The sequence below is a fragment of the Lepidochelys olivacea genome, assembly GCF_965140295.1.
Source record: "Lepidochelys olivacea isolate rLepOli2 genome assembly, chromosome: 6".
NCBI lineage: Eukaryota > Metazoa > Chordata > Testudines > Cheloniidae > Lepidochelys > Lepidochelys olivacea.
Window position 1 is genome coordinate 117,637,054 of NC_140416.1, and position 21,796 is coordinate 117,658,849.

The window sequence follows — 21,796 nt, forward strand, 5'->3', positions numbered from 1 at the left end:
CATTCTCTAGCTTCTTTGAGTCACTGCTAGCTGATGTAGTGCCTTTGGATAAAGATCACAAATGGCTAGATTTCAGTGGCTGCCTGATATGAACCAAAATGCCATAATGAGCTGGCTGACTTTAAAAAAGGAGTGACAAGATCAAAGGTCACATAAGAAGCAAATCACTGGGGTAGGAGAACATTATATGAGCAGGATTAGAAAAGGTGTTGGTCCTGTTTGAAAATGGGTTATTCTACCTGTCTCATGCAAAGCTGGGGGCGGTTCCTCCTCCCAACCCTTTGGTTTAGGAGAGCTTTACAGTTCTGGCTTACTGAGTACATCACCACTGATTTGATTCAGTTTCTTGCTGTAAAAGGAAGTGGGTGGCTTTTCATGAGGAAACGTTGCTGTTTGAAATGGAGGTGTCATCAAGCACCATGCATGCTAGATGTACACGTGGGCCTACCTGGCCCATTTAGGTTCTGCAGAAGCATTTGTGCCCCTCCTGGGTGCCAGGAGAACCTTCCAAATTTGATCTGAGTCTACAGGATGCAGCCTGGTCCTCTCAAGCCTGCAAGCAAACAGTGAAAACACTGTCTTGGTGGAGTCTGGACTCCCTAACCTGCCCCGATTGAGAACAGCCACCAGACTGATTAGAAGGCCTGTCTTCCAATTTTTTAATGTTTGAGCTCCTTGAGTCTATCGGCTTAGCTTAACAAAGAGAATTGTTAAGGGATGGTGATCACAGTCCATAAGTATTGATACGGGGCACAGGAATTTGATAACAGAGGGCTCTTCAATCTAGCAGACAAAGGTATAACAAGATCCAATGGCTTGAAGTTGAACCTAGACAAATTCAGACTAGAAATAGGGGGCAAGTTCCCTCTGTTGTGTTTACCTTGTTGTGGTGGAGGGGCTTGCATGTTCCGACGAACCCACTATGCCACCTGGAGCCTAGTGCACCTGGTAGGGTCACCCGAGGCAAATAGTTTGGGGAAGGTTCCAGCCTAAAAAGGATCCACCTCAAGACCCTCATGAAAGCCCAAAAATGACCATGCAAACCTTGCCTGGACTAGCAATACTGGGACCTTCTCCTGGGGGTGGTGTCAGGCGAGCGTCTGGTGTTCAGGCTACTCACGTAACCTGGCTGGGCCAAGCCCGAAAAGGTGATCCTCTGGATCGAGAGGAGCCAGTTGGAGGTGGTTTGGGCATCTGGTTAGGATGCCCCCTGGGATGCTTCTGTTGGAATGCTACTGGGCACATCCCACTGGGCGGAGGCCCTGAGGCCGACCCAGGAAAATACTGGAGGGATTATATCCCCCAGCTGGCCTGGGAACACTGGGAAATCCCCCAGGAGGAGCTGGAACCTGTTGCGGAGGAAAGGGCGGTCTGATTCTCCCTACTCTCCATGCTGCCGCTGCGACCCTCACCAGGAAAAGCGGCATAAAGGAAGAAGAAGAAATAGGGTACAAGTTTTTAACAGTGATGGTGGTCAACCACTGGAAAAACTCACCAAGCTTTGTGGTAGATTCTCTGTCACTGGCAATTTTAGGTTTGGAAGTTTTTTTCCCTAAAAAATATACTTTTGTTAAAATAAGAACTAATTCAGGGGAGTCCTACAGCCTGTATTATCAGGCTAGATGATCACAAGGTCTCTTTTGGCTTTATAATCTATGCATTATTTGTTGACCCTAAAGCCCAACGATGACAGTTATGATGTCAACATTAACTATTTAATTGCTGTGTGCGTTTTTGCAGCTGAAAAGGGGAAGGGGGAGGAGTCAAGTGTCTGGAAGATGGATGGGTGGGAATAGCTGCAAGGAAGAAACTGCTCTTTTCCTCCCTGTGCATTAAGGCAGACAGAGAAGAGAGAGAAATGAGGATGGGGAGGAAAGAGAAATAAAGGGCAGAAACAGCAGAGGTATAAAAAGGGATGCTGAATGAGACAGTGAAATACTGAGAGTTTACTTACGGCACTAAGACTTTTTACCCTTGCTCTTTGTGCAAACACCTCTGTGAGCTCATGGGAGTTCCACTGGGGCTGAATGGGAATGTGGAGTTTGACGTGTACAGCTCAACCCACAGGCTGTGATTGACAGCAGAGTTCGGCCCACTCTGTAGAATCAGTGTGACTCTGCTGGTTTAAAACAAGAAAAGAAAAACCCTCCAAACCACACGACACAGCCAAAGCCCTGGGTCAGGAGAGCCCATTTCAGGGAATTTCACAGCTAGTTGAACTTTGTGGGTTCAAAGCGCTTGTCAACAGAAGCAAAACTTTGGGTAGTTTTTGTTCATTTAAGCTACACATCCCCTGGGTACAGGGGATGGCCAGGGCCTCAGGAACTTCAAACTTTTGGGAGCCTTGAACTGGGTTTTTGTCTTTAGTGAGGCCTGGTCAACGCTTAGAAGTTAGGTCAACATTCATAGAATAGAATCATAGAATATCAGGGTTGGAAGGGACCTCAGGAGGTCATCTAGTCCAACCCCCTGCTCAAAGCAGGGCCAATCCCCAATTTTTGCCCCAGATCCCTAAATGGCCCCCTCAAGGATTGAACTCACAACCCTGGGTTTAGCAGGCCAATGCTCAAACCACTGAGCACCCCTCCCGCCCGACTGATGTAGCAATGCCAACCTAACCCGCAGTGTAGACACAGCTATATAACAGAAGAATGCTTCTGTCAACCTAGCTACCATCGTATGGGGGAGGCGGCGTTCTGACACTGATCGAAAAACCCCTTCTGTTGGTGAGGCTGCATCTGAATGATGGGATTATGCCAGCATTACTACGGCAACACAGCTATGCCGGCATAGCCTCTGTAGTGCAGCCATACCCTAAGAACGGGCTTGTTACCACACATACTAGTTGTGCCACTTTAATAATAGCAGTCAAGTTAAAGCAGTAGGAACCCCCACCCCTGCAGTGCGGATGCAGTTGTGTGGGTATAAATATCCTTTAGAAGTGTTACGAGCTCTAGCTGTACAAGGCACCCTTATACTAGTATTACTGTGTCCACACTAGGGATTGTACAGTGTGACCACTTCAGTTAAAAAAAAAATCACACCCCTAACCCAAGTAATTATACTGGTTCAAAACCTGTGCGTAGACTAGGCTACAAATGGAGTTTGTCTCTCCCCCGAATGCCCCCCCCTCAGTAAATTAAATCACTATTTAGCCCCCAAGTATGACTGAAGTTTAAAAAAACATTTTGCATTTCTAATGGGAAGTCTGTGCTATGTATTAGAGAAAGAAATACCCTCAGAACCTTGGATCTCTACATCTCTCTGCTCTATTTCCCAAGTCTTTCCTCTGTGGAACATTGCCAGTGCAGCTGGGTTAATCATGCTATACTTATTACCATGATTGCTATTAGCCCCATTTTACAGATGGGGAACTGGTGCACAGAGAGATTAAGTGACTTGGTGGAAGTCACTCAAGAAGCCTGTAACAGAGCAGAGAATTGAACATGGGTCTCCTAAGTCCTAAGGAAGCCCTCTAACCAATAGACCATCCTTCCTCCCTTGGGCCATGTTTATTTAGGTGACGTTGCTGAATGTTTATTCCTTTCTGCTTATCATTGGATTCCCCCAAATCCTGGCCTGCTCAGGATGTTATCTGACAAAAAGATTGCTGTGGGCATAATAAGAATTTCTCAAAAGGGAATTATAACAAATATCTCAGAAAAATGTAGTTCTCATAAGCCACTATAGGGCTGTACTGTGGCTTCTTTGAGCTACCTCTTGGTATTTCATCCTCCCCCCCTTGCACCTTCTTGTGGCTGTGTGCTGCTAGTCCCACAGTACCTTTATCATCAGGAAATTACCCCTCTTCCCTGTTTCTATCCAGGTAAATTATACTGCCCTCATCCCCTCACAGTCATTAATGGATTTCATCCTCATAACACCCCTGGGAGATGGGAGGACCTGACCCCTATCTTGCAGTTGGGTAACAGACCCATCTGCCCTTCCGCTGTTCAGGAATCAAGTGGATCACAATAAATAGCCCTTGGAGTCTTGCGATATTTCCTTCTGACAGCAAATCTTACTCAAAATCAAAACTAGACCTAGGCTTCGCCTCAGTGCCACAGGCTTTTTGAAACAGTCCTGAAATATTAAACAAATGCAATCCAGATTCCACTATTAAAGCAGCTTCTACTGAAGGGACCTACCTGCCCAAAGCCCGGAAAGCAGGAATCAAATCCATCCTAAAAACCAATCATGCGAGGCAGCAGGAGTTCCCCAGGCGACCAGTAGAGTGGTTTCTCCACTGAGGGATCTCTGCTGGCTGGAGTGGTGGCAAAGAACAGTTCAAAAATCTCCTTACCAACCCGATGCCCCAGCACAGCTAATGGAATCCAATTTTCATAGGCAAGCCTCCCATGCAATTTCCAGCTCTCCCACTGCTGCTCAGTTTCAAAGGGAAGCATTTCTAACTACTTCCCCATCCATGAAATCAGTTCCAGCAATACCCTAGGAGAAGGATCATGAACAATATTATCACAGAGTAAATGGCAACAAGGTCTCACGGCATTGAGTCTATGCTGCAATTACAATTCCCATCTGCCCACCAAGTCTTTGCTGTGTGCTAACACAAACACACTGTGTAATACCTGCACTTGGAAATAAACAAACAGTCCAGACAATACAGTTCCCTGCACATTTTGGAAGCAGCCACCATGTTTTGTTTAATAGATCTTCCTCCTGAGAGACCCAGACCTGCACTTTGAGCAGTTGTAATTAGTACATGGCAGACAAACAGGTGATTGTTTGGGGATCTCATGAGGTCTCATTCAATTAATAGCCTGTTAATTGCTGAGGATTTATTTTCACGTGGAATGGAAGGACTGTTTAAAGCAGTGAAACAGCTGAGATGTGTTCTTTGCTAATGCAACATCACACTCCAAATAGCCAGGGGTATCATTTTTTAACTCCAGGCATTGCGGTTATTTCCAAGTTGAGGCCACACACTCCATCACACTGAGATGTGCATTCTCTGCTGGACTCATGTTAGAAAACATGGAATTCAAAGAGGAAAATCTTTTTTACTTTGGTTTAAAAAACAAACGATATATAAACCCAGCATCCAAGATACCTGCTCCTCATGCCTTTAGGTCACAACCAAAGACATTGAAGGGCCAGATCCTTGGCCTACATTAAGTCCTCCTTGCACCAGTCCAACAGGGCTTAAAGCTGTCCCAGAAATTCCCCTGTTGGCTTTAGGTCAACTGCTCCCAACCCTAAAGAGGCTATTCCAGTGTGGGTCAGTTGTAGGAGCCGGGGGCCTGGCTGGCGCAAAATCGCACTGATCTCCAACTGGCAGAATGGTGCCTATGGGGCTGGCTTAAATTAGAGCAACCTTGGAGCTGCTCCAGTTTGCACCAGCTGGGACTGATCCCTCTGGAACCAAGTTTATCTGTCATCTTCCTTGCAAGTGAAATGTTATATAAAGCGATTGTCCCATCCACAGTTTTACTGCTTGCTATTTTTACATCGAGCTATTGCATGCACGCAATTCATCCATTCAACAGGGCTATTTGCTTCACACCCTGAGACACACTGAATACAGTAGGTTTATCCTTCAGTGGGTTTGAACGGATTTGGGGCTGCTCTTAGTAGGTTCTGAGCACTCAGCTCCCCCTGAAGTCTGGAGGTGAAGATTCCGTCTCGGGTGGATGGACCCACGCTAGCTTTGATTAATCTAGAGCGCTGTGGTGGCGTGGGCTAGCCACTCAAGTACATACTCAGAGTCTCAGATAGGATCATACTCAGGTGCTTAGCCCACCCTACCGTGGTTACACTGCTAGTTTAGGTGCGGTTACTTGATCAAAGCTAGCGCAAGTACCTTTGCAGCTGGAGATGTAATTTCCAGGCGGGTAGTGTAGATGTACCCTCGGGGACGGTCAGCAGCCTGCAGGCTCATGCTCTTAATACTTTGTTTGGCTTAAAAGAATCATTGGCATGAGTGCTTTGATTCGACCAGAAGAAACACGTGGCTGCTGAAATATATTTCACAGTTCGCTCTGGTTTTACTTTGCGACAAGCTTCTCCATTAAACCGAACCACAGCTGGAACAGAGCCTGGGATATTAGAAACACCAAGCAGAGTCATTGCCATCAGCGAAAAAAACTAGAACCAGTCGCCTGCACCCTGGCTATGTTTAGAGATGGGTGCAAACTGTCCGGGGCCTGTTTGCAAAAGAAACCCCTTCTTCAGGGTTAGGGCCCCACTGTTCAAACTTCCATCTGTATCAGGAGGCTACTATATGGCTATCATTATAATTATCATGTACCTTGGCCCTACATGCGGCTCTATTAGGTGGATGCTAAATCTCAGACAATATGTTTGTAATGATCATTTGGGGAAGTCTCACCTGCAGGTTATTCCCCCTGAGAGGGGCTAGAAAACCCAGGAGTTTGAGCTTGCAGAGCATCTATGTGAGAGAGACAAGGTGAGTGAGAAGAAGACGACTTGACCTGAAGAAGAGCTCTGTGGAACTCGAAAGCTTCTCTCTTCCACCAATAGAAGTTGGTCCAATAAAAGACATTACCACACCCACCTTGTCTCTCTCATATCCTGGGACCCACACAACTACAACAACTCTGCAAACAGCAGTTCTACATGGCTGCTCCATTAGATGGCTGCACTCAGCACAGGGCCATGGGAAATCTGCAAAAGATGATGTCTCCACCTGTTTTCTCAACCCCCGACCTATCCCCTCTCAGGGCAGCAAGAGTCAGGTTGCCACTGTGAGTATCCACCTTGTGCAGCAGAGGATTTCTCTGCAATGAGGGAAATTTCATAGGTTAATGATGGCAAGTGTAAGTATTAACTTATGTTTGGATCCCTTGAAGAGTTTGGGGTCACCCTGGAGATCAGGTGTCCCTTTGGCCCCAGCCCTGCCTGCCCCTCACCCACTTACAGAGCCCCTATGGAGGGACAGGTTAATGCAGTTTGGAATTGGCCCTGGCAACTTTGGTACATTACAGGGTTTTAAGATGATTATCGATTCTAGCTTCTGAAATATACTCTTGCCAGAATCTAATCCCGGTGGTTAACTGCACCTTTAACATGGAATGTGAACCAGAACAAATCCATTTAGAAATTCTGAAGCTTTTCTTTCCTGGAGGGTTCTGGACAGTACTGTAGGAATCCTTTACCAAAAACTTCAGAGTGGCTCATTTGAGTTAAAAATCAAGGCAATTACTGCATTCATTTAATTGCCAGTTCAATACAATTTGGGAGCCATGTTTCCTGCAAAATCCTGATTTTTCTTCCAATTGCTCTCACAAATGTGGTTAGAAGACATGGAAGTAGTTTTGCAGCAAGGCAACAGAGCATGAAATAACACCCCCCCCCCTCAGAAAGAGAGCCAATACATTAATTAAGTAGAATGATAAGGAGTAAAAATCACATGCCATTGAAAACTGACGGGAGGTACGACCCATGATTCAGATAACATCTTACATAAGAAGGATTAGACGGAAAGGATGCCAAAAATCGCAGAGAGAACAAATGTTGCTTGAGATGAACCTTGAGTCCCAGACAAAGTAAAGGCTGGTTGTTTGCCAGAGCAAAAGGTTGGAAAAACCATGGCTTTGCTATGGCAAAACACAAAAGTCAGCATTTTAGCTGAAACCCCCTCAAAAGTCACACCACATTTCCCTTCCCTGCCCCAATATATTAGGTTTTTTAAATTTTAAAACTATACTAAAAATAGGAAATTCAACCAATTAGGAGACCTCCATATTAGCTATCTAGCTTAGGGTTTTATACTGCAGCCTATCACTGTAGTGCTGGAGTGTCTTCCGTGTAGTCGATAGCAATAGGACTTCATGGAGACGCTGGCTGTTCTCCCTTTCAGGGGTCAAAATTCTGCTGGGGTAGGAGTTTGGGATTTTTTTTTTTTTTGGGGTGGGGGGGCGGGACTTGTTAAGGTTTTGGAAGTAGAAGAGATTGATTGAATTGGGAGTGTCCCTTATAGTGGAAAGGCTTTTTCAAAGAGGAAGGCTTGGCAATAATTCCTAGAGATGGTCAGATTCTGACTTCATTGGATCTCCAGAAGCCTGTTCCATGGCTGGATCTCCTTGACAGAGCATACTTTGCTCCCAGCTCTCCCAAGTTTCATCCTGAGCTTTGAGATCCGCATCGTCCCAGAGAGCTCAGAGGTTCACATATCAAAATTTGGTCTTTGGCATAGCTGGGGCTTGATCTATTAATTGCTTTGAAAGTGAGGATCAGTGTCAAATTGGGAACAGAAGCTGACTGGGAACCAGTGAAGGGACATGAGCACAGGCCTGCTCCAACCTAAACCATGGAATAGGTGGGTGGTCACATTCTGTACCAGCAAGAGCCTACGCATCATCTTTACATTCAGCTTCAACCACCACCACCACCTCAAACCCCCTCCTAGCACCCTGGGAAAAACTAAATACCTTCCCTGGGCCATACTTAACAGGCCATACTTCCCTGCCCACAAGCATCATGTATGCATATAAAACAAAGACAGATTTATTAGGGGACAAAGGCAATCAGAATTCACTAAGACCGGGAAGCAGAAGAACTAGCCCGAGGAAATGCCCCAGCAGAGAATGGGGAGAGAGGTGTATTCAGCTAAGAGGACGTTTCTGAACACAGGCCGAAAGGGAAAGGTTCAGCCATACTCTGTGCCTGAGAAGTTACTCAAGGACAGACCTGTGAGGTGCAGGAAAGCATCCATCAATCTCCAAAATACCAGGTGAGTTGGGGTCACTTGTACAGATCAAGGGCTCAGTCCAACACCCATTAAAGTCAATGGGAATTGGATCCACACCTCTGGTTAGTTGTTTTAGCATGGGAGCTTGGAAACCAGGCTTGGCAGGGTGCAAGCTCTTTATTTTAAATCCCACTCTAGGGGTGCATACTTTTCTGTGCAAGGAAACTAGTGTGTCAACAGTTGATCATGTGTGAACATACATTGTACACTGTCAGGGTAAACAAGGCTATTGCTATGTCCGGAACATTGTTATGCTTACTTGTGTGATGTGAAATGTGCAATTGGAAGTTTCCACCCCAGCACCTCTCCCTCAGCTAAAGGTGCTTCTGCACCGAATACTGAGAATGGATGGAAGTAGTTTCAATGACTTAATGCTCTGAAACTGTCACCACAAGGATCCCAGGGAGAAACTCCCAGGTTGCAAGTTGAAAGACCATCACACAGTCACCAGAGCTATCTATCAATCAGAGTGATGGAGGGGTGAACAAAGGTTATGTGGAACTGCAATCTGCAAAATCAGTTGAGGAGATGCAGTCTTCCTGAAGTGAATATTGACAGCAGTACACGTCTGTCCTGGGGTCTTTACTGATAAGACATATCCACAGTACAGTGAGCTGCCTTTCAGAGGTGAATGCCGGTGACCCCTCCAAATTTTCATAAGCTCATAACAGGCTGGGTCAGGGGAGCAGTGAGGGTCAGGCAAAGATAGGCAAGCACTAGAGAGGAAAAGTAAGGAATAGGGAGATGAGGAAACCAGAAGAGATCAGGAGAAACTTGAGAGATCTAGATGACATATCAGAGAGGGCCAGAATAGAAACCTTCCATCAGTATTAACCCTAGGTATTTTAGATAAATTTCAGCCCCTACTCTGTGCACCATTCTGTTCCCCTCACCCACTTCCCCCATTTTGGGGCTCATTCTCCTTCCCCTTTTGCCTTCCCTTCCCCCAAGAGTAGGTCTCTCTTTCCTTCTCTCATCCTTTCCCCTCCCCCATCCCAACTGCTTTCTCTGTCCCCCACTGAAGGGCTCACCTCCCATTGCCCCATTTGTGATTTCTCTCTTCTCTGATGGTGCCGATGCTGGTATCACTGTTAAGCAAAAGAGATGTTGTGAGGTAATAGGGGGCAGGGCTGGGTCAGTAAGGAGGAGGGGGAAATCAGGCATTTAAATACTTCAAATCCTCACCCCCTCTGTAGAAATGGAACCCATTTTCCCTGGCATTGGGGCCTGTTTCCATTGATACTGAAAATAATTTTGTCATTGCCTTCAAGGAGCAACAGGCTTGTCCCAGTGTGGAGGATTCTGTATCTAGTTCCACCCATGTATGGTTTGATATAGCACATTTGCTTCTTAGGTATGGTGACCAGATAGCAAGTGTGAAAAATCAGGACGGGGAGTAGAGGGTAATAGGTGCCTATATAAGACAATGCCCCAAATATCAGGACTGTCCCTAGAAAATCGGGACATCTGGTCACCCTATTCTAATGTCTCTTCCAGACAACAAGAGTGATGTAGTCGTGGGAGTCTGCTGTAGACCACCGGACCAGGGGGATGAGGTGGATGAGGCTTTCTTCCGGCAACTCGCAGAAGCTACTAGATCGCACGCCCTGGTTCTCATGGGTGACTTTAATTTTCCTGATATCTGCTGGGAGAGCAATACAGCGGTGCATGGACAATCCAGGAAGTTTTTGGAAAGTGTAGGGGACAATTTCCTGGTGCAAGTGTTAGAGGAGCCAACTACGGAGGGAGCTTTTCTTGACCTGCTGCTCACAAACCGGGAAGAATTAGTGGGGGAAGCAAAAGTGGATGGGAATCTGGGAGGCAGTGACCATGAGTTGGTTGAGTTCAGGATCCTGACACAGGGAAGAAAGGTAAGCAGCAGGATACGGACCCTGGACTTCAGGAAAGCAGACTTCGACTCCCTCAGGGAACGGATGGGTAGGATCCCCTGGGGGACTAACATGAAGGGGAAAGGAGTCCAGGAGAGCTGGCTGTATTTCAAGGAATCCCTGTTGAGGTTACAGGGACAAACCATCCCGATGAGTCGAAAGAATAGTAAATATGGCAGGCGACCAGCTTGGCTTAACGGTGAAATCCTATCGGATCTTAAACATAAAAAAGAAGCTTACAAGAAGTGGAAGGTTGGACATATGACCAGGGAAGAGTATAAAAATATTGCTCGGGCATGTAGGAATGAAATCAGGAGGGCCAAATCGCACCTGGAGCTGCTGCTAGCAAGAGATGTCAAGAGTAACAAGAAGGGTTTCTTCAGGTATGTTGGCAACAAGAAGAAAGCCAAGGGAAGTGTAGGCCCCTTACTGAATGAGGGAGGCAACCTAGTGACAGAGATGGCCAGCCCTCTGTGGAGATAGAGGTGGTTAGGGACTATTTAGAAAAGCTGGACGTGCACAAGTCCATGGGGCCGGACGAGTTGCATCCGAGTGCGCTGAAGGAATTGGCGGCTGTGATTGCAGAGCCATTGACCATTATCTTTGAAAACTCGTGGCGAACCGGGGAAGTCCCAGATGACTGGAAAAAGGCTAATGTAGTGCCAATCTTTAAAAAAGGGAAGAAGGAGGATCCTGGGAACTACAGGCCAGTCAGCCTCACCTCAGTCCCTGGAAAAATCATGGAGCAGGTCCTCAAAGAATCAATCCTGAAGCACTTGCATGAGAGGAAAGTGATCAGGAACAGCCAGCATGGATTCACCAAGGGAAGGTCATGCCTGACTAATCTAATCGCCTTTTATGATGAGATTACTGGTTCTGTGGATGAAGGGAAAGCAGTGGATGTATTGTTTCTTGACTTTAGCAAAGCTTTTGACACGGTCTCCCACAGTATTCTTGTCAGCAAGTTAAGGAAGTATGGGCTGGATGAATGCACTATAAGGTGAGTAGAAAGCTGGCTAGATTGTCGGGCTCAACGGGTAGTGATCAATGGCTCCATATCTAGTTGGCAGCCGGTATCAAGTGGAGTGCCCCAAGGGTTGGTCCTGGGGCCGGTTTTGTTCAATATCTTCATAAATGATCTGGAGGATGGTGTGGATTGCACTCTCAGCAAATTTGCGGATGATACTAAACTGGGAGGAGTGGTAGATACGCTGGAGGGGAGGGATAGGATACAGAAGGACCTAGACAAATTGGAGGATTGGGCCAAAAGAAATCTGATGAGGTTCAATAAGGATAAGTGCAGGGTCCTGCACTTAGGACGGAAGAACCCAATGCACAGCTACAGACTAGGGACCGAATGGCTAGGCAGCAGTTCTGCGGAAAAGGACCTAGGGGTGACAGTGGACGAGAAGCTGGATATGAGTCAGCAGTGTGCCCTTGTTGCCAAGAAGGCCAATGGCATTTTGGGATGTATAAGTAGGGGCATAGCAAGCAGATCGAGGGACGTGATCGTTCCCCTCTATTCGACATTGGTGAGGCCTCATCTGGAGTACTGTGTCCAGTTTTGGGCCCCACACTTCAAGAAGGATGTGGATAAATTGGAGAGAGTCCAGCGAAGGGCAACAAAAATGATTAGGGGACTGGAACACATGAGTTATGAGGAGAGGCTGAGGGAGCTGGGATTGTTTAGCCTGCAGAAGGAAGAGTGAGGGGGGATTTGATAGCTGCTTTCAACTACCTGAAAGGGGGTTCCAAAGAGGATGGCTCTAGACTGTTCTCAGTGGTAGCAGATGACAGAACGAGGAGTAATGGTCTCAAGTTGCAGTGGGGGAGGTTTAGATTGGATATTAGGAAAAACTTTTCACTAAGAGGGTGGTGAAACACTGGAATGCGTTACCTACGGAGGTGGTAGAATCTCCTTCCTTAGAGGTTTTTAAGGTCAGGTTTGACAAAGCCCTGGCTGGGATGATTTAACTGGGAATTGGTCCTGCTTCGAGCAGGGGGTTGGACTAGATGACCTTCTGGGGTCCCTTCCAACCCTGATATTCTATGATTCTATGACAGAGGATGTGGAAAAAGCTAATGTACTCAATGCTTTTTTTGCCTCTGTCTTCACGAACAAGGTCAGCTCCCAGACTGCTGCGCTGGGCATCACAGCATGGGGAGTAGATGGCCAGCCCTCTGTGGAGAAAGAGGTGGTTAGGGACTATTTAGAAAAGCTGGACGTGCACAAGTCCATGGGGCCGGACGAGTTGCATCCGAGAGTGCTAAAGGAATTGGCGGCTGTGATTGCAGAGCCATTGGCCATTATCTTTGAAAACTTGTGGCGAACGGGGGAAATCCCAGATGACTGGAAAAAGGCTAATGTAGTGCCAATCTTTAAAAAAGGGAAGAAGGAGGATCCTGGGAACTACAGGCTAGTCAGCCTCACCTCAGTGCCAAGAAAAATCATGGAGCAGGTCCTCAAAGAATCAATCCTGAAGCACTTACATGAGAGGAAAGTGATCAGGAACAGTCAGCATGGATTCACCAAGGGAAGGTCATGTCTGACTAATCTAATCGCCTTCTATGATGAGATTACTGGTTCTGTGGATGAAGGGAAAGCAGTGGATGTATTGTTTCTTGACTTTAGCAAGCTTTTGACACCGTCTCCCACAGTATTCTCGTCAGCAAGTTAAAGAAGTATGGGCTGGATGAATGGACGATAAGGTGGGTAGAAAGTTGGCTAGATTGTCGGGCTCAACGGGTAGTGATCAATGGCTCCATGTCTAGTTGGCAGCCGGTGTCAAGTGGAGTGCCCCAGGGGTCGGTCCTGAGGCCGGTTTTGTTCAATATCTTCATAAATGATCTGGAGGATGGTGTGGATTGCACTCTCAGCAAATTTGCGGATGATACTAAACTAGGAGGAGTGGTAGATACGCTGGAGGGCAGGAATAGGATACAGAGGGACCTAGACAAATTGGAGGATTGGGCCAAAAGAAATCTGATGAGGTTCAATAAGGATAAGTGCAGGGTCCTGCACTTAGGACGGAAGAACCCAATGCACCGCTACAGACTAGGGACTGAATGGCTAGGTAGCAGTTCTGCGGAAAAGGACCTAGGGGCGACAGTGGACGAGAAGCTGGATATGAGTCAGCAGTGTGCCCTTGATGCCAAGAAGGCCAATGGCATTTTGGGATGTATATGTAGGGGCATAGCAAGCAGATCGAGGGACGTGATTGTCCCCCTCTATTCGACATTGGTGAGGCCTCATCTGGAGTACTGTGTCCAGTTTTGGGCCCCACACTACAAGAAGGATGTGGATAAATTGGAGAGAGTCCAGCGAAGGGCAACAAAAATGATTAGGGGTCTGGAACACATGACTTCTGAGGAGAGGCTGAGGGAACTGGGATTGTTTAGTCTGCAGAAGAGAAGAATGAGGGGGGATTTGATAGCTGCTTTCAACTACCTGAGAGGTGTTTCCAGAGAGGATGGTTCTAGACTATTCTCAGTGGTAGAAGAGGACAGAACAAGGAGTAATGGTCTCAAGTTGCAGTGGGGGAGGTTTAGGTTCGATATTAGGAAAAACTTTTTCACTAGGAGGCTGGTGAAACACTGGAATGCGTTACCTAGGGAGGTGGTAGAATCTCCTTCCTTAGAAGTTTTTAAGGTCAGGCTTGACAAAGCCCTGGCTGGGATGATTTAATTGGGGATTGGTCCTGCTTTGAGCAGGGGGTTGGACTAGATGACCTCCTGAGGTCTCTTCCAACCCTGATATTCTATGATTCTGTGATATGACTTCTAGAGAAAAGAGGGAATTACTGGTTGAGAGAAGGGGGATAATGGTGCTACTTGAATCACTAACAGCTCACACTGGTTCCATTGGAAATCGATCTTGATTACTATGTCTGCCTTAGAGTTGAGTAATAAAAAGGAATACCAGATGGAGTTAAAGTGGCTGCGTCAAAAAGTGACATAACTTTGTGCAAAAAGAAAAGGAGTACTTGTGGCACCTTAGAGACTAACCAATTTATTTGAGCATAAGCTTTCATGAGCTACAGCTCACTTCATCGGATGCATACCATGGAAACTGCAGCAGACTTTATATATACACAGAGAATATGAAACAATACCTCCTCCCACCCCACTGTCCTGCTGGTAATAGCTTATCTAAAGTGATCATCAGGTGGGCCATTTCCAGCACAAATCCAGGTTTTCTCACACTCCACCCCCCCACACAAATTCACTCTCCTGCTGGTGATAGCCCATCCAAAGTGACAACTCTTTACACAATGTGTATGACAATCAAGTTGGGCTATTTCCTGCACAAATCCAGGTTTTCTCACATCCCCCCACCCCCATACACACACAAACTCACTCTCCTGCTGGTAATAGCTCATCCAAACTGACCACTCTCCAAGTTTAAATCCAAGTTAAACCAGAACATCTCTGGGGGGGGGGGTTGGAAAAAACAAGAGGACACAGGCTACCTTGCATAATGACTTAGCCACTCCCAGTCTCTATTTAAGCCTAAATTAATAGTATCCAATTTGCAAATGAATTCCAATTCAGCAGTTTCTCGCTGGAGTCTGGATTTGAAGTTTTTTTGTTTTAAGATAGCGACCTTCATGTCTGTGATTGCGTGACCAGAGAGATTGAAGTGTTCTCGGACTGGTTTATGAATGTTATAATTCTTGACATCTGATTTGTGTCCATTTATTCTTTTACGTAGAGACTGTCCAGTTTGACCAATGTACATGGCAGAGGGGCATTGCTGGCACATGATGGCATATATCACATTGGTGGATGTGCAGGTGAACGAGCCTCTGATAGTGTGGCTGATGTTATTAGGCCCTGTGATGGTGTCCCCTGAATAGATGTGGACACAGTTGGCAACAGGCTTTGTTGCAAGGATAAGTTCCTGGGTTAGTGGTTCTGTTGTGTGGTATGTGGTTGTTGGTGAGTATTTGCTTCAGGTTGCGGGGCTGTCTGTAGGCAAGGACTGGCCTGTCTCCCAAGATTTGTGAGAGTGCTGGGTCATCCTTTAGGATAGGTTGTAGATCCTTAATAATGCGTTGGAGGGGTTTTAGTTGGGGGCTGAAGGTGACGGCTAGTGGCGTTCTGTTATTTTCTTTGTTAGGCCTGTCCTGTAGTAGGTAACTTCTGGGAACTCTTCTGGCTCTATCAATCTGTTTCTTTACTTCTGCAGGTGGGTATTGTAGTTGTAAGAAAGCTTGACAGAGATCTTGTAGGTGTTTGTCTCTGTCTGAGGGGTTGGAGCAAATGCGGTTGTATCGCAGAGCTTGGCTGTAGACGATGGATCGTGTGGTGTGGTCAGGGTGAAAGCTGGAGCCATGCAGGTAGGAATAGCGGTCAGTAGGTTTCCGGTATAGGGTGGTGTTTATGTGACCATTGTTTATTAGCACTGTAGTGTCTAGGAAGTGGATCTCTTGTGTGGACTGGACCAGGCTGAGGTTGGTGGTGGGATGGAAATTGTTGAAATCATGGTGGAATTCCTCAAGGGCTTCTTTTCCATGGGTCCAGATGATGAAGATGTCATCAATATAGCGCGAGTAGAGTAGGGGCTTTAGGGGACGAGAGCTGAGGAAGCGTTGTTCTAAATCAGCCATAAAAATGTTGGCATACTGTGGGGCCATGCGGGTACCCATAGCAGTGCCGCTGATCTGAAGGTATACATTGTCCCCAAATGTGTAATAGTTATGGGTAAGGACAAAGTCACAAAGTTCAGCCACCAGGTTAGCCGTGACATTATCGGGGATAGTGTTCTTGACGGCTTGTAGTCCATCTTTGTGTGGAATGTTGGTGTAGAGGGCTTCTACATCCATAGTGGCCAGGATGGTGTTATCAGGAAGATCACCGATGGATTGAAGTTTCCTCAGGAAGTCAGTGGTGTCTCGAAGGTAGCTGGGAGTGCTGGTAGCGTAGGGCCTGAGGAGGGAGTCTACATAGCCAGACAATCCTGCTCTCAGGGTGCCAATGCCTGAGATGATGGGGCGCCCAGGATTTCCAGGTTTATGGATCTTGGGTAGTAGATAGAATATCCCAGGTCGGGGTTCCAGGGGTGTGTCTGTGCGGATTTGATCTTGTGCTTTTTCAGGAAGTTTCTTGAGCAAATGCTGTAGTTGCTTTTGGTAACTCTCAGTGGGATCATAGGGTAATGGCTTGTAGAAAGTGGTGTTGGAGAGCTGCCGAGCAGCCTCTTGTTCATATTCCGACCTATTCATGATGACGACAGCACCTCCTTTGTCAGCCTTTTTGATTATGATGTCAGAGTTGTTTCTGAGGCTGTGGATGGCATTGCGTTCCGCATGGCTGAGGTTATGGGGCAAGTGATGCTAACAATTTCCATCCCACCACCAACCTCAGCCTGGTCCAGTCCACACAAGAGATCCACTTCCTGGACACTACAGTGCTAATAAACAATGGTCACATAAACACTACCCTATACCGGAAACCTACTGACCGCTATTCCTACCTGCATGCCTCCAGCTTTCACCCTGACCACACCACACGATCCATCGTCTACAGCCAAGCTCTGTGATACAACTGCATTTGCTCCAACCCCTCAGACAGAGACAAACACCTACAAGATCTCTGTCAAGCTTTCTTACAACTACAATATCCACCTGCAGAAGTAAAGAAACAGATTGATAGAGCCAGAAGAGTTCCCAGAAGTTACCTACTACAGGACAGGCCTAACAAAGAAAATAACAGAACGCCACTAGCCGTCACCTTCAGCCCCCAACTAAAACCCCTCCAACGCATTATTAAGGATCTACAACCTATCCTAAAGGATGACCCAGCACTCTCACAAATCTTGGGAGACAGGCCAGTCCTTGCCTACAGACAGCCCCGCAACCTGAAGCAAATACTCACCAACAACCACATACCACACAACAGAACCACTAACCCAGGAACTTATCCTTGCAACAAAGCCCGTTGCCAACTGTGTCCACATATCTATTCAGGGGACACCATCATAGGGCCTAATAACATCAGCCACACTGTCAGAGGCTCGTTCACCTACACATCCACCAATGTGATATATGCCATCATGTGCCAGCAATGCCCCTCTGCCATGTACATTGGTCAAACTGGACAGTCTCTACGTAAAAGAATAAATGGACACAAATCAGATGTCAAGAATTATAACATTCATAAACCAGTCCGAGAACACTTCAATCTCTCTGGTCACGCAATCACAGACATGAAGGTTGCTATCTTAAAACAAAAAAACTTCAAATCCAGACTCCAGCGAGAAACTGCTGAATTGGAATTCATTTGCAAATTGGATACTATTAATTTAGGCTTAAATAGAGACTGGGAGTGGCTAAGTCATTATGCAAGGTAGCCTGTGTCCTCTTGTTTTTTCCTACCCCCCCCCCAGATGTTCTGGTTTAACTTGGATTTAAACTTGGAGAGTGGTCAGTTTGGATGAGCTATTACCAGCAGGAGAGTGAGTTTGTGTGTGTATGGGGGTGGGGGGGATGTGAGAAAACCTGGATTTGTGCAGGAAACAGCCCAACTTGATTGTCATGCACATTGTGTAAAGAGTTGTCACTTTGGATGGGCTATCACCAGCAGGAGAGTGAATTTGTGTGTGGGGGGGTGGAGTGTGAGAAAACCTGGATTTGTGCTGGAAATGGCCCACCTGATGATCACTTTAGATAAGCTATTACCAGCAGGACAGTGGGGTGGGAGGAGGTATTGTTTCATATTCTCTGTGTATATATAAAGTCTGCTGCAGTTTCCACGGTATGCATCCGATGAAGTGAGCTGTAGCTCACGAAAGCTTATGCTCAAATAAATTGGTTAGTCTCTAAGGTGCCACAAATACTCCTTTTCTTTTTGCGAATACAGACTAACACGGCTGTTACTCTGAAACATAACTTTGTGCAGAGACTGGTTTGTTCAACACCCCCATTCACAGATCAGCTGGGATTCAGTTGCACAATGCCACTGCTTTGCCTCTAGATGTCAGTACAGACAAGTAATTGAGAATGAATGTTCTGACATGTAGAATAATTAGACCCCTTTGACTTTTTCTTCTTAAAATTATGCATTACAATTATTGCTATCTGGTTTTGTAATTAATAAATAGATGGCTTCTGATTAACCCAGAAACAATGTTCAGTTCAGACAAAACCATATGGGATACAAGCACACATGCTTTGCTCTGGCTTTTCAGCATAGAAGAACAAGGATATTTTCCAGCAGCCTTACAGGAAAGTGTTTCTAGGCTTTTATAGTTTCAAGCCCCATTTCCAGCTCCATACATTTCTCCCAACACTCACTCCTATTGTGCCATTTAAGAGATGGAGGATGAGCCCAGGGGATAAAGGATTTTAAAGCACAGGGGGAAATATTCTGGGCCAGATCCTCAGCTGGTGCACAGCAGCATAGCTGCGCCGACAGCAATGTAACAATGCCTATTGTCAGCAGCAGATGAACTGGCCTGCTTCTATTTTTACATTTAATCTGGCAAATTTTCACTTTTCATTATTTTTTTTAATGGTAGTGTCAATGTGCATGTTGAAAAGACAAAATCCAAACCTTCCTCCTCCCCCAGGGGTACTGGAATGTGGAGGGGGGGGACTATGCCCTCCCTCTGTTTACTGGGGAGACTGATGGGGGGAGAGGAGAGAAGAGCGAGCTGGGGGCAGGATCTTGGGGGGGGGGTGAGAGGCAGCTTAGGAGTGGGGCCTTGGGATGGAAGGGGTGATGGGAGGGTGGTGCCATGGTTCAGGTGCCAGTGCCCTCCCCCACTTTTAGGGTGTTTCTTCCACCCGTCCTCCCACCCAGTTTTTGGAGGCATTCAAAATTCATTCCAAAAAGTTTATGCAAAATGGGGCTCTTGAGATGAAGGAGCCACTGGTCAAATGGTGAGTACTCCTAGCACCAGGTCTCAATTTACTCGTTTACAATGTGGGAACGTCAGTTCTCTACCTGTCAGGAGAGCTAGGAAGTTAAATTAAATGATATTTGTATGTTTACCTACTTTGTAAAAAGCTTTGAGATTTACTGATGAAAAGTGTGTGATAAGAGCTATATATTTATTATTATAGTAAAAGCTGAGATTTTTATATGAAAAGCTCTGTGAAACTGCAACATGTTATTCTTGGCCCTTTTGGCCCAAGGGTTAGCCTTGCAGGCTTGGTTTCATCAGGATGAGAAATCATGGATACAGTAGAACCTCCGAGTTACAAACACCATAGTTACAAACTGACCAGTCAACCACAAACTGCATTTGGAACCAAAAGTACACAATCAGGCAGCAACAGAGGGTGTGGGGTGGTGGTGGTGGGAATAAAGCAAATACAGTACAGTACTGTGTTAAACGTAAACTACTAAAAAAATTAAGGTAAAGTTTAAAATTTTTTTGATAAGGTAAAGAAACTGTTTCTGTGCTTGTTTCATTTAAATTCAGATGTTTAAAAGCAACATATTCTTCTTCATAGTAAAGTTTCAAAGCTGTATTAAGTCAATGTTCAGTTGTAAGCTTTTGAAAGAACCACCACAACATTTTGTTCAGAGTTACAAACATTTCAGAGTTATGAACAACCTCCATTCGAGGCGTTCGTAACTCTGGGGTTCTACTGTATGTCAGATATATCCTTGGTGTCATCTTGTTTGTTTACAAAAAGTCCACAAAGTCCTCTTTCCCTGAGCACAGCAAAAACAAGCAACAGCCTGGCTCAGAAATCTCTAGGTCTGCCACTCCTGTTCTGTGCCCAAGAAGCAGTGTCCCTGTGCTTCCTCTTAGGGTCACACTCACAACTCCTGCTACTGGCTTTCTGCCTTCATCAACCAGCCCCCTCACTGTGTTTGCAACTAGGGAAACCCGCAAGTCTGCATGACTCAGTTCTGACCCGCCATAGAACCTAATGCCATAGGCAGTCCCCCCAAGGGATGCAGCTGTTTCTATTACATAAAAGGGTTTGATTGCTTCTTCTGTTGAGGCTGCAAAAGAGTGCTTGGCACCCATTGGCGTTAAATGTGGTCTGTGATTAGTCTTTGGATCAGACACATCTGCTGTCAGCCATTAGCACCTTTCGGCATAACATTATTATTGGACCTGCTGATATAAGCAGCAAAGCAATTCAGGAAAATCAGAGGCCATTTGCTGAAATCTCACCGCTCCATTGGAGCATTTTTCACTCAAAAGAAATGAACCACAAAACGTTACACATTTGTACTGGTTTATTAAAGTGCTGGTCCAGACCCACCTAAGAGAATTCCGTTTAGCAAGGCTCAGGCTTTCCAACGGCGACGGGACTGGGAGTGTTAGCTGCGCCACAGCACAAAAGATGAATTGATCCATTTCACCCACAGGTTTTCTGTCACGTCAAGCATTAGTAGCGCCGGATGCTGTCCTAAGAGCACTATTAGCACCAGGATGGAGCTGTTTTTAAGTCCTCTGTGTAAAAGGCCTAATCCTTATATGCCAACGGATCATATCTTCAAGATTCCCTCGAGACGCGGGGAAAAGTGGAAATAAAGAGAAAGAAAATCCCTTATTTCATAATGGTGCAAACAGACGTGTCAGGAGCATTACATCAACATGCAGGGGATGTGAAATTTAATACCGTGCCTAATGCATTTAGAGGAGGCAGAATGCAGAGTCTGTACTGCATCTGGGACTAGTACAGGGAGGAAGCTTTCACCACCAAGAAAGAAGGACTTTCTGCTCATTATGGAATTCGAGCTTTTGTTTTCAAAGCCTTCCTGAGAGAGTCTAAAAAGCTAGTGGTTAAAGTGTGTGTTCCTGGACACAGAGCTATTTTTCCAGAAGGATAGGTCCAATTCTTTTGGTTACGACTGTAAACCAGGAGTAACTCTACTGAAATCAGTGGGGGTTCCTGGGTGTTAAACTGAGGGAAGTGAGAGGAGAATCAGGTCCAGTGTGTCTCAAAAGCCCAGGCTACACAAACAAATATATGCAGGCCAAGAGGTATAGCTCCCTGAGCATCGGTGGAGCTGCACTGTGTCACACCAGCTGAGGATTGGGCCTGTCAGTCTCTCAAAGCACAGAGGTATCTTTGCAGACAGGAAGCCCGACATCTTCTGGCATTGTGTCTGTCAGGCCAAAGATGGAACGTCAGTGAAGCTGAGGGCAGGTTAGGATTTAGTGGAGACGTGGCTCGGATTCAGATGCTAGACAAAGTGCTGACTTTTT

At 46.1% G+C, this 21,796-nt stretch overlaps 1 long non-coding RNA gene across 1 annotated transcript in view; it reads right to left on the reverse strand.

The window, feature by feature from the left end:
- Positions 1 to 21,796, reverse strand: part of LOC311522250 — a 70,519-nt gene that overhangs the window by 45,481 nt on the left and 3,242 nt on the right. The window lies entirely within an intron of this gene.